This window comes from Nicotiana tomentosiformis, chromosome 5 (genome assembly GCF_000390325.3).
Source record: "Nicotiana tomentosiformis chromosome 5, ASM39032v3, whole genome shotgun sequence".
In the NCBI taxonomy this organism is placed as follows: Eukaryota; Viridiplantae; Streptophyta; class Magnoliopsida; order Solanales; family Solanaceae; genus Nicotiana; species Nicotiana tomentosiformis.
The window spans coordinates 34,277,315-34,291,750 of NC_090816.1; positions in this window are offsets into that span (position 1 = coordinate 34,277,315).

Below are 14,436 nucleotides of genomic sequence, written 5' to 3' on the forward strand. Positions count from 1 at the left end.
GGTGATTCGAACTCATAACCTATTAGTTGGAAGTGAAGGGTGCTCACCAAAAAAGAAGGTTAGTTATCATTACATTTCGAACTTGGAGATAATAAAAATGAGGTTGTATTTATTTATTTATTTATTTATTATATTTGCTTCCGAGGACTGAGTCAAAGCCTCAAACAAGTTAATACATGTGCAGTTTTTGACTTGTTAGGTTTTTTAGTTTTTTTTTAGCTTGTGGGTTTTCCTATGTTTAATAATATCTATTACTTATATTTATATGTGAAATATACATTTAAAATTATTAAAAACTATTTATTTAAGCGCCGGCTGCGCATTTGTAGAATTCACTCAATTATAGAATGTGAATTCAGTAAAAGTCTCAAATTTAATCTACTCAATGACTATATATATATATTATTCAACGATAATGACAAAATTAAAACGATTAGAAGTCAATAGGATAAATATATATCGACCAAGTATGGACTATATTCTAGAATTGATTAACGACATAGTGGAGCCAGAGAAATTAGAACCTAAACCTGTAGAAATAAAACTTAAAATTCCACAAATAAATGTTTCTTGCTTCCTTCAAATTGCTGTGTTAAGGAGAGGTAAATAGGAGTAATAATTTTCTAAGAAAATGAAAAGTGATAGTCAGAATAAGAAGGGAAGTCAAATGACCCTACTTGAGGTGAACTGTCCAAGTTGAGAACTTCTTGGGACCAATAAAATAACGCCACGTAAAGCTTTAAGAGTGGAATGATTCTGTGTTTGGTCAAAGGGGTGTGAGATTGACGCGTTCCAACAAATTCATCGCCCCAAAAGGCCCGGCACTTGCTCGTGACGACCGCTCTGCTGAATCATAAATTTGGGCCTTCTTTTCTTCAGCTAAAGAGTCAACGAACATTCAGGGGCTGGCCCACTTTATGACGACTTGTGGGCTCATTCCTTGCCAATATTGGAGTGCATCTTCATCTCTCCTTTTTTTTTTTTTTTTTCGGAGAAGAAATTCAAAAATAGTCTGATTTACAAGTGGTAATTGAAAAATAGTCACAATTTCAAAAGTAATCAAAACTTAGCCACTTTTCACGTAAAGATAAATCTGAACGAAAACACTGTTCAAAATCCGAAAAATATTGAACTCCAGCATATTATACTGGAGTTCCAGTATATTATACTTGGAACTCCAGTATATTATACTGGAATTCCAGTATATTTATACTGGAATAATATACAAGAACTCCAGCATATTATACTGGAGTTCTAGTATAATATACCGGTCCAGCATAATATGCTGGAAGTTCATACACAAGTGCTTCAATCTCCAGTATATTGTGATGTAACTTTTCGCGTGTTGGAGTTCTAGCATAATATGCTGGAAGTTCATACACAGGTGCACCAATCTCCAATATATTATGCTGGATCAGTCCGTATTGCAGCAAAATAGTGGCTATTTTTCAATGATTTTACAAACAGTGACTATTTTTGAATTACCAGTCCGAAAATTGGCTAGCCCGTGCTATTTTTACCTTTTTGTTAGGTTGTGTTGGGATAAGATTGCGCCCATTTCAACTAATTACGTAGGGTACTTGTTACTTTTTATCGGTCAGTATAGGTATCGGATGGTAGATTATATTTATAGAAAAAAAAATTCCACACACAATGTTTATATATCAACCAAACTAGTTAAGTAACAAATTAAGGTGTTGATGTGTATTAGTTAACTACTCTATAAATAGGCAATAATAATGTATATGAAAATATATGTCATATTCATTGGATTGGTGTAAACACCGCATATAAATATATTTTTATCCTTTACTAACTACCAACTAATCTTTTGTAATTTGCACTTTTGATCCGATTAAATAAAATATTGTTTCCAGAATCAATGTAAATCGTTTAACTCTAAAGAGTGTTATACATCTTTTTTCAGACTTCAAATTTTTATTTAGTTCATGACAACTTTCGTCTATTAAGAAGCAGTTTAAGTTACACTTTGGATCGAGTCCTACGGGATCCATTAGGCTTTTGATAGTAACAACAGAAAATAGGGACTCTTAACCCAAATAGATAGGATTTATTGTTTACTTTTTCTAATTTGTATCCATAAATTATACATATATTGTATATTCATCGATTATTTTTTAATTTAAATATTTAAAATGAACAGTTATTTAGGTTTATTCTTCAAAAATATATTTAATTACTTTGTTTCGAAGGAAAGAGGTCCCCTAAAATTTCGATCTAATTTGGGATTCAGATCGAGTTAACATATGTTAAAAATATCTAATTGTTTATTTCAATAAATTTTTCTAGCTTATATTACAATAATAACATACTCAATATATTTGTACCGTATGGGATCTGAGAAAACTTTTCTAGCTTGTATTCCAATAAACAAATGAATATCTCATACATTTTTGTTCAGTGGGGCAGTTTTGATGCTTTTTTTTAGCGTAAATCCTGTTATGTAATAGATAACTTAAATTATTATTAAGATTTCAAAAGGCAAGGACAGCCGGTTTTAATGACAAGTTGAAAAAAGAAAAAGAAAAACAGAACCAGCATGTATATATACTCCCAATTTTAAATTTTTTTGGTTTACGCATAAGACCCATTAAATGGAAAGCACTTCAAATTTTTTTTGTTCATATGGCTTGACACGAAACCTTTAATTAAGAATAAAAAAATTCTATCTATTCCACCACAACTCTTAACTCCATCTTTTTGGCTTAAAAAATCAATCGATTACGTAATTTTTATCTTCCCTTTTGGACTATTCAACTATTTTGCAGAATCAATTCCTTTCTAGATAAATCAAAACATATTTTTCTTTTTCTTTTGTAATAGAGTGTTGGGTGATCAAAGATGGTCCATTCCAACGTATGGGTTGGATTTTTCTTCTTTTGTATTTTTCTTTTCAATCAACGGTAGTGGCAAAATAAATGAGCACAAGCATTATTGTTATTGTCAAGAAAAAGAGGCTCGAGAAAATAAATTTTCAAAGCTAATAACGAGAAAATTTGGTCCCAACCCGACGTAACGTCGTCGCCATGCATGACTCCGAACATTTGCAGAATATTTAGTTCTTTATTTATGTTTATTTGCCTTTTTCATGAGGTCGTAAAAACAAAATTATTGAGCTGAGCATGAAATTATATTTTGATGATTAACAAACCATAGCAGAGAACTAGGTTTCATGTTCCAAATTGGTGTGCTACTAGACTGGCGTGCAGATAAAAATGCCAAGTGAACTAGGTTCATAGCATACTAGTGGTCCCCTTAAGAGGTCCTAAAAAGGAACTTAAAAGGACATGTTTGATGAGGAGACTTTGAAGGAGTGTGACTATATTGCGAAACCACTGGGGACTAAGAGTAAAAGCATTGTCACTAACCTTCGGGAGGAGTTGGCTGCTGCTAATAAGTAAAAGGAGAAAATGAGAGAGAACAAGTTGTCTCATTGAAGGAAGAAAACAAGACGCTGAAGGACGAGATGAACAAAGAGCATGAGGTCTCTGTTGCTAGGTTTGATAGGCGTCTAGGGCTTATTCACGGAGAATCCTCTTCCAGCAAAGAACCTGATCCTTAGTCCGCTTAGGTTTCTTAGCATGCCCTTAGCCAGTCCCTTGCCCTATTCTCTCTATGACAAGTTTTTGGATTTATTTTATTTTTCATATTGTTGGCAGTTTGATGGGTTTATTCAACCGTCATTTGGTTTGGGCCCCTTTTGGGTTTAATGTGGTACAATGAGAATAACAAATGAATATAATTTTCTTGTTTTTGGTTGAATATTGTGTTTTTGGTCGGGGCAAATATCTATTGGATTATTTATATGTGTTCCTGATGATATGTGCGTGTTAGTGTAACTCCATTGGCCATGAGTTTTACATTGTTATATTCTCTCTTTAACTCCATTGGCTTTTTATTTTTTCGATAATACTAAAGAGAAAGTTCAGTATGTGCATCCTCACTGATCCACAAACCTGGTTCCTTACTTATACTTGGACTATTAAAGGAGAATGTTATCGAGTTGTCTGTTTGCAGGTCTTATAATCAATCATGCCTAGCCATCTTTAGGATTACGATGAATGGAAGGCGAGTCCCTTATTGTGATGACTCAATAGGTCATTCTGATTTTTAGCATTTATTTCGGTATTTCGAACCTCGACTAGCTCCATTTAGTGATTCTTGATTTACGTGCGTAGTTCTTGTCTTTTTCTGAAAAATTATTATGTAAAAAATTGAAGAAAATATGAATTTTAGCCTTAAAAATAATTTGAGTTGACTACGATCAATATTTTATGTAAACGACCCCGGATAAATATTTTGGAGATCCCGGTGGGTGTATCGTAATTTTGAATTTGGGCATATGCCCGGAATTGAACTCGAAAGTCCGTAACTTGTTTTGACATGATTTGTTAAAAACTAGTAATTAGAAGGTTTAAAGAATTTTGAAGTTTGACCATAGGTTGACTTTATGGCTACCGGGTTTGGATTTCAGTTTCAGAATATGGTATAGGTTCATTTTACTATTTAAGACTTGTCTGCATAATTTGGTGTGAAACGGAGTTGCTTTGATAGGATTCAGACGCTCGGTTGTGAATTCAAAAGTTCTTGAGTTTCTTTAAAAATTTCATGTATTTTGATGTCCGATCAGTAGTTCAAAGTATTATTTTGGTGTTTCGATCAAGCGAGCAAATTCGAATGATGTTATTACACTTGTGTGCATATTTGATTTTGAACCTGAGGGGCACGGGTGAGTTTCGGATAGGCTACGGATTATTTTAGACTTAAGGAATCTGCTGGTTTTTATTGTTGGTGGTGTCTGAGACTTTGTGCTTCGCGATCGTGAAGGAAAAATTTGAGGCTGGGGTGGATTCCTTCATCGCGAACGCAATGGCATGGTCGCGAACGCGACCGGCCTCTCGTGAACGCGTAGGGCTATGGGGCATGGGAAGTGAGCTTATGAGTTACTCTTCGCAAATGCGATCATTCAACTGCAAATACGAATTCAGGGGGCAGTAATCCTTCGCGAACGCGAAGAATGTCTCGTGAACGCAAAGGCCTTTGGCCGCTGCTGGTTCGCAATCGCATCAGGTCCTTCGTGAACGGGAAGGGGACCTGACGCCAGTGATTAAAACAGACCTAAAAGTCGGGATTTATCCAATTTCTCACCATTTTCAAGTTTGAGCTCGGCCTAGAGGTGATTTTGATGAGTTTTTTCATCCCACCTTCTTAGGTTAGTAGGTTTTAACTTGTTTCCTTATATTTTCATAAACACCCATTGATTTTAACCTTTAATCTATGCGTTTTTATGGTAGAAATTAGGGATTTACGTAGAAATTTGGGATTTTGAGAAATTGAGATTTAGACCTCAAATTGAAGTCGGATTTCGAAACTAATCACATAACCCGGCTTAGGAGTGAATGGGTAATTGGATTTTTGTCCGAATCTTCGATTTTGACCAAGCGAGCCCGGTGTTCACTTTTTTCAAAAATATTAAAGATTGAATCTTTTCCACTCGCGGATAGTTTCTAAAGCTTATTTTGAATTATTTGAACAATATTTGTTAGATTTGAATTGTTTGGTGACTAATTTTATAGGAAAAGCCGCGGTTGAGCATTGATTTGGTTGCGAAGTCAGGTAAGTATCATGGTTAACTTTGACTTGAGGGATTAGGACTTGTTGGTCCATTTGCTACATGTTTTATGTGTGGGGACAACGTATATGTGAGGTAACGAGTACCTATGCATTGTCATTGGGTTAAAGCATGCGAGTAGAAATTTTTACTTCGTATTATATTGTTCCGTTAATTATGATATTTATGCTTAGGTTAGACTATTACTCCTTTGATTAATCGTTTCGTATTTACTGCTTATTTCAAAGTTGTTGAATATTTTGAAAGTTGAAGTTTGATATCAGGGCACCATATTTGAAGATTAATTATTCTCCACTTTGTTTATTATTCGAATTCATATCATTATTATTACATGGTGAGGATAAGAGTAAAAGCACGAAGTGTGATGTTGTGCCATTTCATTCATATTATTATTATTATTACACGGTAAGGAAGAGAGTAAAAGCAAAAAAGGGTGATGTCGTGCCATTATATTCATATTATTTCCTGATGCAGATGAGAGTAAAAGCATGAACGGTGATACCGTGCTATTTTAATATCATTTATTGACTGATTTCTGATTTTGGTGATTTACTTGGTTATTTCGTGATTTCATACTTGTCGTATTTACTATTTCTTCCCCTTTTCGCATATCCCCTCCAATTAGTATTTTATGATTCTTTGTTATTATTACTGCTTTATATACACTTGTACGAGTGTAATTTATATAGGTGTCTTTTCATAGCCTCATCACTATCTCGTCGAAGTTAGGCTCGACACTTACAGAGTACATTGGGTCGATTGTACTCATACTACAATTCTGCATTTCTTGTACAGATTTTGGTGTTGATCCTAGAGGCACTTAGTAGCTTTCTGCTCGGATCAGTCGCAGTTGGAGACTTGAGGTATAGTTGTACGGCGTTTGCCACCCTGATGTCCCCTTCCTCTCTATTTTTACTATTTTATTGAGTTTTAGAACATTTATATATTGTTCAGACCTTATTTGTAGCACTCTAGATGCTCATGTATTCGTGACTCCGGGTTCTGGATGTGTTTAGATTTTGTTGTCCGGTTTTATATTACTGTACTTCAAACTTTTATCGTTATTATTATTAATATTTTATTTTCAACTACTAAAGTCAGCTAATTATCTATTCCACATCGGTTTGCCTAGCAAGTGGATGTTAGGCGTCATTACAGACCCGAGGTTAGAATTTCGGGTCGTCACACTTATACTTGTGCAAACATAGACAAATTGAAGATGAGTGTTGTCAAAGAAACTGGTTCTTATGCTAAAAATCGATGATAATCGGGCAAGCTGTTGATTGATCTGCACATGGATTGGTACATATGTTTGTCATCATTAGAAGGGGGAAATTTGTTGAACTGGGCATGGAATTATGTTTTGATGATTAACAAATCGTAGCAGAGAACCAAGTTTCGTGTTCTAGGTTGGTATGCTACTAGACTGGTGTGTAGATAAGAGATATTAATGCCAAGTGAACTAGGTTCGTAGCATACTAGTCGCAGAATGCTGATTGGATGTGGAAAGCCAGTATTTTCGTTCAAGTTGGAATCTTCAGAAGAACATGTCCGTGCTCTAAAAGGAATATGCAAATTGGAGGAGTTCGGGGACCAAAAGGATTTTGTATTTATGGAAAAGACTTGCGTGAAGAGAAAATGTTGAAGAGTTGAAAACAAATAAGAAAACAAAATCTAAACATGAGATGTTTTCCTTAACTGAAATTTTTTAAGTTTTGGGGCATTAATTGAAGAAGATTTTCAGCCAATCTTACAACTATAAAAGAAGACTTTTTGCCGCAAGACTACTGCTATTGAGAGAAATCATATAGAATACTTCTAACAATAGAAATCACTGCAAAAAGATACTTCTGAAGATTCAAGCTAATCAACTACAGAACCAGTTCGTGAAATCGAAGCTACTCAAGTTCTTTAGTTGTTAATTAGGTTGAGTCAAGTATTCTAAATTGTAACCTATTTGATTTTTTGAGAAGTATAATAGTAGGTTATTCCTGAAACTTTGGTTTTTGTGAGCTTCCTAGGCTAGAGTGTAGTTTGGGGAAGGGATTGCTACAATTGGTTTGATTGTAGGAGTTAGGGTATTATAAGAGTTAGTCCCCTTTATTATAGAGTTGTAACATATTTAGTGAAGATTTGAGTAAAATCCTACTAGGTAGGTCGTGATTTTTACTCCCTTTCACAAGGAGGTTTTCTACGTAAAAACTCTATGTTGTTTTATTTTTCGCAGTTATTTCTGTTTGTGTTTGTTTGGATAGTTCAAAGAACAATGGTTCTTTGAAAAAGTAAAAATCAGATAAGATACAATTCAACCCCTCTTTTTGTGTCTAGTGTATCCTAAAATAACAAAAATGGTTCTCCCAAACAAAACAAAACAAAAAAGCAAAAACTAGGATAATCAAAATAATCCAATGCTACTCTGTTGGAACATTACGACTACTCATTTGTTTATTTTTGTTTTATGATTGTTATGTTCCAACTAGCTTATGTGCACCACTACACGTTTGTTTCTCCTCATCGGTAAAAAAATATAATTAGATGACTAGATCACTAACAGAAATTTTTAGAGATGAATGATTTCTCAGCTACAAGTTTTGCTAAGGTGATGCATAGCATAAAAACATGTCATTTATGAAAATTCCCATGCAAATAAAAATGTATTTATATGTACAAAAAAAAAAAAAAAGACTAACATATATGCTTATAAAATTGATAATAAAGTAAATAAATTGATGATATAATTGAAATTAACCTATAATAACTTTAAACTACATTATATATGGGTAAATAGATATTGCATATCATCAATAAAATGTATATTGCTTTCATATTTGCGCTTCTCGATTCAAGCGGTATATATAGCTAAATTATGTAGTATTATAAGTTGCAAAACAGTGGCAACGTATCCACATATATGAATATATCGATTTCAGTTTTCCAAATGGTGAGGTAAACAGAAGAATTATCAAAGAGAGAAATGGAACAAATCAAAACGAATATCTAATTCCAGAGATGTGGTGTTGCTGCTTGATGTTTTGGCCAAAATTCTATACCTTCAGTACATTACTCGAACTATATTTTGTTGGTTTAGTGGTTAATTGTGTGAAGCATTACCAGGCCCTGAAAAAGCTTTCAAGGCACTAAATCCAGCAAAGAAGAAAGACAAACGACAACAAAATGATCGAACTAGACATGGGTGACATCATACAAAATCAAAACAACAAAAACATTAGGAACGACCCGAACAACCAGGGTGTAGCACCTCTTGTGTCACAACCATCCTTGTATGATTGGGCATAACCCTTTGCAGAAATATGGAAACCACAATTGCAGTCCCTCAGATACAAGCGGAATTATTTCAAATCACAAACAAGATGATACATCTGTTGCAGAACAAGGGACTATTCTCGGGGTCTTACATTGAAGATCCACATCAGTATCTAAAAACTTTCCTGTCAATTTGTGTCATGCATGCAAAGGCAACCGAATGTGACACTAGAAGCAATAAGATTGTAGTTGTTTCCGCTCTCAGTGACGGGAGAGGCCCAAACTTGGCTCAATTCGCTCCCCATAAACTCCATCACTACTTGGGAGGAATCAATCAAGTAGTTTTTGAACAAGTTCTACCCACTCAATAAGACTGCCAAGCAACTTAATGAGATATTAAGCTTCATGCAGAAACCAACTAAAATACCGCTAGAAATATGGGAGAGGTTCAAAGGGATGTTGGTCAAGTGTTCACACCATAGAATTCCTGATCAGATATTGGGAAAAAGATTCTATATGGTATTGGCAGACAGCTTGAAGGCCATTGTTGATTCTTCAGTAGGTAGAGCATTTTTTAGCAAATCATTTAGAGGATATAAGGTCTTACTTGATAAAATGGCTCAAAACTCAAGATGGATGACAAGAGACTCTATAATCACTCTTGTAGTTCACTCAGTATCTCTAGACCTAAACAACTCCATAGCTGAAAATATGGCCACTCTGGTGGTGCAAATGAGTATCTTCACCAGAAGGATTAATGAGTTGGGCCAAAATCAGGTGCACATAGTTGACACGAAAAATGGAGGATTATGCACACCATGCTAATACCAACCATATGTGTGCTCGTAGAGTGGTGAAAGTGAAAATTAGAACTATCAAGAAAATATGAACTATGTGGGAAACTATGGAGGCCAGAGGCAAGGTGGTCAGAATTGGGGGCAGCTGATTGTATAGACCAGCACAATAGCAGTACAATAACAACAACAATCTTGGAACTATGCGACCAAAGGGTCAAATCGTGCCTTACCAAAGGCAACAGGGTTACAACCAGTAAAATTTGTAGCTAGCTTATCAACAGCCCTAACAACAACAGATAGTGAGAAAAGATGATGAGTTCTCTCAAATTAAAGGAATGTTGCAACAACTCATTAGGTCTAACGAAAAAATGTAAGAGAAGGTTGAAGTACATGACTCAGTTATAAAAGGCATCGAGATTCAATTAGGGTAGATATCTTTAGCTCTGAATAATCATCCCCAAGTGACGGTACCTGCAGAGACACATGTCAATCCAAAAGAGCAGGTCCTGAAGCAGCTGATGGTGGTAAGTCTGAGAAATAGTAGAGATCTTGATCTAGAGCAAGAGATTGCTCGTAAAAGCCGACCAACTGAGATACTTATGCCAGTACCAATTGAGGTAGATGAGTCAACTGAGCTAACAAAAGTAACAGTGCAACAGGCCCAGGAGGAACTAAATAAAGAAAAAGAGGTTACAAAGGAAATTGGGCAAGGGCAGGAGGAAGTATCTGAAAATGTTTCTGAAAACAATCCCACCAAAATCACAGGAAGGAAGATACCTCCAGCACCATTCCCATAGATGTTGGCCAAATATCAGAATGATGAGCAATATAATAAATTCATAGAGATGTTGAAGCATATTCAGGTGAACATCCCATTAATTGATGCCTTGAGGGAGATGTACGGTTATGCAAAGATGATGAAGGACTTGATGTCTCGCAAGCTAGACTTTCAAGACTTGGCAACTGTGACATTGACTCAGACCTATAGTGTTGTTGTGACAAGACCTATAGTTGAGAAGTTATTCGACCCATGGAGCTTCACAATTCTGTGCACCATAGGCAACTATGCTTTTGCTAAAGCATTGTGTGATTTAGGGGCAAGCATAAACTTGATAACCTTGTCTATCTATAAAAGGTTAGGCATTGTAAGAGTAAGGCCCACATCCATATTATTATAGCTAGCTGATCAAACGGTGAAGAGGCCATCAGGTATATTTGACAATGTACTTGTGCCGGTTGGAAAGTTTTTGTTTGCGGTAGATTTTGTCATTTTGGACCGCTAGGTTGATGAAGAGATTTTCATAATTTTTGGAAGGCCATTCTTGGGGACAATTATTGTCATGCCCTAAAACCATGTGATTGGTACTCGGTATTCTACCCAACCCGAGTGAACCATCCCATAGATTAATACTCACCTATGTGCCTAACAGGAGGATGCGAAAGCCTTTTCAAGTACAATCATTTTAAGATATAAAAAAGACATGAATAATATCTTTAAGTAAATATTTTTCTTTGAAAGAGAACTTTATAAAGATAAAAGAAAGTTTCGTTCATGCATGCCATATGAGTAACCATAGGATTACAACCCAAAATGAATACTACTATTGTCTATGGAATCTCTATGACACAAAATGAAATAGCCAACCAAGGCATAACCCGGTGGTTCAAAAGGATAATAATATAATAAAGTTCTCCACGGGTACAAGTGTGAAATCTCACCAAAAGCGTCAACAGAAAATATAAAGCTTCCCTAACAACAAAGTCCAGGCTACTCAGGTCCAGTCCCTAAAAATATAAATGAAAATGTGGCCGAAAGGCCTAAGCTCCACATGCCTAGTATGAATTATGAATTGTTCCCCAAAATAAAGTAGGACAAGACTTTAGAAGATATAAGATATGCAATAACAATTGATATAACAAAGAAGCCTTCATATCAATTAACAATTTAGAAATAAAATAAAATAATATGCTAGAACACATTTCAAAGTCTTCCTTTAGCATTAATCCTTGAAAATCATGTTAGATTTTTCTTTTATCGGGAGAACTATATCATCACCGACATGAAAGAAGGTCTACTAGGTCATGTACCTAGCGGCAAGTATCATATACCCTACTTGCTCAGGTCATCTCATCGCTGTGCCGCACGAATCGACTCAGCCGTGCTAATAAAATAGCACAATAGTACCTCCTAATGGGAAGTACTATGTCGTAGTTCCTAACCGTAAGGTAGGTTCTACGCTTATACCGGCAAGTGTAGTTTCATGAACTAATGAGGAAAAGTATCCAAGGTCAATCTCGGTGAACTTAAGTAACTCCCAAAACCTTTTCATTTATCAATGATGATATTCGTAGCCAAATCAACTATTTGAAAATAGTTAAATCCAAGGTATTTCACAACTTATATATTTCCATTTCAAAATACTACAAGTGTTATTCCTTATTTATTTAGTTTTAAAATTTGAATAACATTTCAAAAAAAATAATATTCATAGCACTTAAAATCTTTTATGATGCAAGAAATGGTACAATCCCAACTCGCTCGTCCCAACAAGCTAGGACTCACATTTAGAAACTCAATTTTATCTTATTACGATATGAGTTTGGAGAAAATCTCATAGGGTAATAAGTTTCAACGTACCTCAAATTACTTCCAATCTTACCCCAAATGAGCCAATAAATCTGTATATACGAACTCACGAATTTCAAGAACGCATCACAACAATACCAACTAAACTAAGTTTTTAACACTTTAATCCAATTTCATAAGTTGAGCAAAAATTCTCATTTTATCATTTGAAAGTCAACCCTTGAATTTTAATTCCAAATCCTTTATTAAACATATTATGGGATCTAGTCGTTCCACTAGAAGCTCAAAATAACATCATTCAAACAAGACCCACCACTATTCATCATCCCTACCAACAAACACTTGTAGGGTTTCATGAATAGATATTTAAATACAATTCTACCTTCATAAGTATACTCTACTACATCCATGGAGTATAATACCTAAGTTTGGAGTGAAGGGATTACCTCTTTGTCAAACCCTAGAATTTTCAAGGTTTGAGCTTCTTGAATTGTTCTTGAGATTTACTTCAGAAATCTATGAATTCCATAATGTTGGAGGGTTAAGAGATGTAATAAAGGAACCAAATCTACCAAAGAAAGGCATTTAATTCTCACCTTGAAGATTTATTAATGGTATGAGATTCCTTTCTCTTCCTAAGTCTTCAAAGACAATGCCCCAAAATAAAAGACCAATCTCCTCCCGTAATTGCCTTTAACTTGCTTTAGAACTCGGATGTCGCATGGGACTCATCGCATGCTTCATCGCATGCGTCCCAACTCTTTCAATTTGTGTGGATGCCACTGTTCGCTTTATGGCTGGAGTTCACTGCCAACGTTGTGGAAACTGGAAAAGTCGGACGCTATGGGGATGCGTCGCACCAACTTCGGCGAGCATCACCTGTAGCTACTTCTTGATTCCATGATCTGCCACTGCCAATGTAATCCATTTGATACCAAATTTCCTTCCTCTCATTTCTCCCTTTTCATTTTGATTCTTTGCTTTGGGAATTAACGTTAACTTCCTTTTTTGACTTACGTGCAATCTAGCATCTTTGTTTGCAGGTTAATCCATGATTCATCCTTCAGGGATTAAAATTTCCAACCTTAAAATTAGTTCGATTAATTATAGAAATTCGTGAGGCTTTACAATTATTGATTCTGAAACTGGAAAACTAAAGATGAGACTGAATAATGAAGAAATAACATTCAATTTGCAGAAGTCCATGCGGCGACCCAGTGAGTTTGCTAATTACTCTCTGCTTGAAGCACTGGATGTGATTCTGGAGGAGGAAGATGAGGCACTAAATGCAAAGGAGCCTCTAGCAGCCTGCCTCATGAACTTAGAAAAGGTAGATAGTGAGGACTTGGCGGAGTGAGTTTTGGCTCTTGAAGGCCAAGGGTACTCGAAAAGAGAGCTTGAATTTGAGCCATTACACTTAGAAGAAAGGAAGACCCCTCCAACTAAGCCGTCAATCGAAGAGCCACCACCATTGGAACTGAAACTGTTACCATCTCACCTCAGGTATATTTTATTAGGACCTAACTCATCTTTACTTGTTATTATCTCATCTATTTTGTTAGATGTGTAGGTAGAACAGCTTTTGTAGGTATTGAAGGAGTACAAAACTGCAATTGGGTGGACCAATGTAGACATAAAGGATATCACCCCAATGTTTTGTAGGCATAAGATTCTAGTGGAAGATAGGAACAAAGCTTCCAGAGAACATCAAAGAAGGCTGAATCCTAACATGAAAGAAGTGGCGAATAAATAAGTAATCAAATGGTTAGATACGAGAATCATTTCCCCCATCTCTGACAACAACTGGGTCAGCCCAATTCAGTGTGTTTCAAAGAAGGGTGGAATGACTGTAGTGCAAAACGAGAACAATGAGTTGATCTCAAAACAGTCACGGGATGGCGAATCTGTATGGACTACAGATGGTTGAACAAGGCCACCTGAAAAGACCATTTTCCTCTGCCATTCACTAATTAGATGTTAGATAGATTGGCGGAGAGGTCCCACTTTTGCTTCATGGATGGACACTCGGGGTATAACTAGATCTCTATTGCCCTAGAATATAGAAAGAAAATGTTGTTCACTTGTCCATATGGCATATATACTTTTCGGAGAATGTCTTTTGGCCTACGCAATGC